The sequence below is a fragment of the Mirounga leonina genome, unplaced genomic scaffold (assembly GCF_011800145.1).
Source record: "Mirounga leonina isolate KUSES-001 unplaced genomic scaffold, KU_Mleo_1.0 Mir_153, whole genome shotgun sequence".
Taxonomy (NCBI): Eukaryota; Metazoa; Chordata; class Mammalia; order Carnivora; family Phocidae; genus Mirounga; species Mirounga leonina.
Genome location: NW_023270387.1, coordinates 40,097,099 through 40,099,904, shown reverse-complemented (window position 1 = coordinate 40,099,904; position 2,806 = coordinate 40,097,099). Strand labels below are relative to the sequence as shown.

Here is a 2,806-nt window from a genome sequence, read left to right as displayed (position 1 = left end):
GAAAATCCTAAGATACAGACTATTTGAAGTAATTTAAAAAATTTCAGAAATGTTGCAGGATACAAGATCAATATACAAATATCAATGAACTGTCCAAACATAGAATAAAAAATGTTTCCTTTTTAAAAACATCCAAAAATTACATATTTAAGAATGTATTTAACAAAAGTATGAGACTTATACACTGAAACTTCAAAACATTATTGAAAGTAATTTAAAAAGATATAAATAAATGAAAAACACATATGTTGATGAATTGGAGGTCTTACTTAATATTGTTAAAATGGTAATAATCCCCATATATATATGCATGTATATATGCAGATTCAAGACAATTCCTATCAAAATCCCAGCTGGATTTATTTATTTACTATTATTGTTTGCAAAAATTGGCAAGCTGAATCTTTTTTTTTCCACCAAGTGAACCAAAGACTTTATTTTTTAAAAGCAGATAACACCAAAGTACTATGGTATCCATATTCATTGCGAAAATAATTATTGAACTTTCAAAACCTGAAATGAATAAGCTGAATCAATGGTTATGACAGATATTTGTTCAAGGTCTAGGCTTGATTTCTACATAATATTATTCATGTGCATTCCTGTGTCTATTTATTATGAAAATGGGGACTATTGAAAGTCGAGCCTAGCTTTGTTTTGATTTCAAAGATGACACAGCAGCTAATTGAGAACTCTGGCTTGCTGATTGAATCCTAGAAATCATGTCTTCTGATGTTATATAACAAATTGTATTTCTAAAAAATAAAATCAGAATTTAGATTCCCCCTTTGAAACAGTCAGGTTCCCAAGCTTTCCAGCACCATGGTACCAGGATGTGCTGAAACTGTGCTTTCCTTTGTCTTTCTAAACACATCACTGGGAACCCAAAAGGGTCCCACTAATAGAGATTTTTAAGAGCCACACTAAACCCAAGTAGACACAGTGGATAAAATTATCCATTACTTTTTCTGTTAACAACAATAACAAAATGAGAGTGCACTGGCAAATGGGAAAATGTTAACAGTCATATGGTTAAGAAAAATGGTTCTATAAATCCCTCCTTTCAAGATTATGTTCAAAGGTGTTTATGACCAAAAGCAGGTATAAACATGGTAAATATAAATAGCTCCTCTTAAAGAAAAAAGCCCTTCATGGAATGTAGCTGAGGATCTGATACAGAGAACTGAGGGAAGGCAGATCCACGATAAGACCCAACCTTACATTTCTAGGATGCATTTATGGCCTCATGGATGTGTGTCACGTGGGTATGAATAGCTCCTCCTTGTACTTAAAAAGGAATGAAGAAATTAAAGTGAATTTGTGTGCTAATGAAAAGCCTGCACTGAGAGCCAAGCCCTTAGTTTATAAGGCAAGATTTTTGTCATCAGAAGTGGGAATAGATGAACATGACAGCAGACACTAAAGCCTGGTCAGCCATATTCAGTCCAGCACAGTCACAAAAATAAAGAAATTGTGCCTTCTCAGTTTGAGGCTGCTCCCAGAAAGGGCTACAGAGGCAAGAAAGGAAGCTGGCCAATGTTAAATCACCAGAAGATATTCAGACAGGGCAATGGTCACTGTTAGATGGGGTGATTGAGGTCACAGTAGGCAGGAAACTCTTGAACCAGCACTCAAGGTGAATGTCTCTGCATGTCCCGTGCATGACTCCAAGCAGCGATCTCGGGGGGGGGGGGGTTGGAGGTGTGTTATTCTTGCTATATCTTCTCCCCCAGAGAAGACACAAAGGTGAAGCCCCTGGAGAGATGAGATCACCAAGGTGGAACCCCCACCAGGGGCGGGACTGGGTGAGAGTCAGAGAGCACTTTCTGCAACATGCTGTTCCTTCCAGGTCTGGCCAAGTAATACAAATGCTTGTAGGTGCCTAGGAGAGCTTTGCAGTTGGGACAGCGGAGGTCCACATCCTGGAGGGCGTCCACACAGAAAGGGATGAAGCAGCAGCCTGCTAATGCACCCCAGCAGGCACAGGTTCCCACAGGAGGGCCTGGTGAGGGTGTCGGTGTTACAGGACAGCTTAGTCACAATCGTCTTGTTGCAGGAAGGACAACATATCTGGACTGGGCGGTGGAGTTGAGGAAGGAGACCGGCTGCTGCGTGCAGACCGTCTGCACAGCAGTTGCACTGGCGTTGGGGATGGACACTGGCTGGGCGTAGTACCGGAGGATTCACACCCTTCCCACCTGCACCCATCACCAGCCCCTGCCCGGCCACAGCACTGATGCAGAAGGCATGGGGAAGTGACTGTTGACCACCACTATCTCTTCATGGGATGGGGGCATGGTGGCCCCGAGGAAGGCCCAGCAGCCTCATGGTAGGCTCCTGGAGCCGACATTTTACCGCCCTGCCACCAGTCAAGCCAATAAGCTGATTCTTAAATTCATATCAAATGCAAGGGACCTAGAGGGTATTATGCTAAGTGAAATACATCACTGAGACGTAGAAAGACAAATACCACATGATTTCACTCATAAGTGGCATCTAAAAACAATAATAACAACAACAAATGAATAAACAAACAGGAAGCAGAATCAGACCTATAAGTACAGATAGCCAACTGATGGTTGCCAGAAGGGTGGGGGGTCGGGGGATTGGGTAAAATGGGTGAAGAGGATAGGGAGATATAGGTTTCCACTTCCAGAATGAATAAGTTAGGGAATAAAGGACACAGCATAAGGAATACAGTCAATGATATTGTAATAACAATGTATCGGGACAGATGGTATTTACACTTGTGGTGAACATAAAACAATGTATAAACTTGTTAAATCACTATGTTGGACACCTGAAA

The 2,806-nt window shown here is 41.2% G+C and overlaps 1 pseudogene; it reads right to left on the bottom strand.

The window, feature by feature from the left end:
• Nucleotides 1-1,769: 1,769 nt before the first annotated feature.
• On the bottom strand, nucleotides 1,770-2,350 carry LOC118013537 (annotated as a pseudogene).
• Nucleotides 2,351-2,806: the final 456 nt, after the last annotated feature.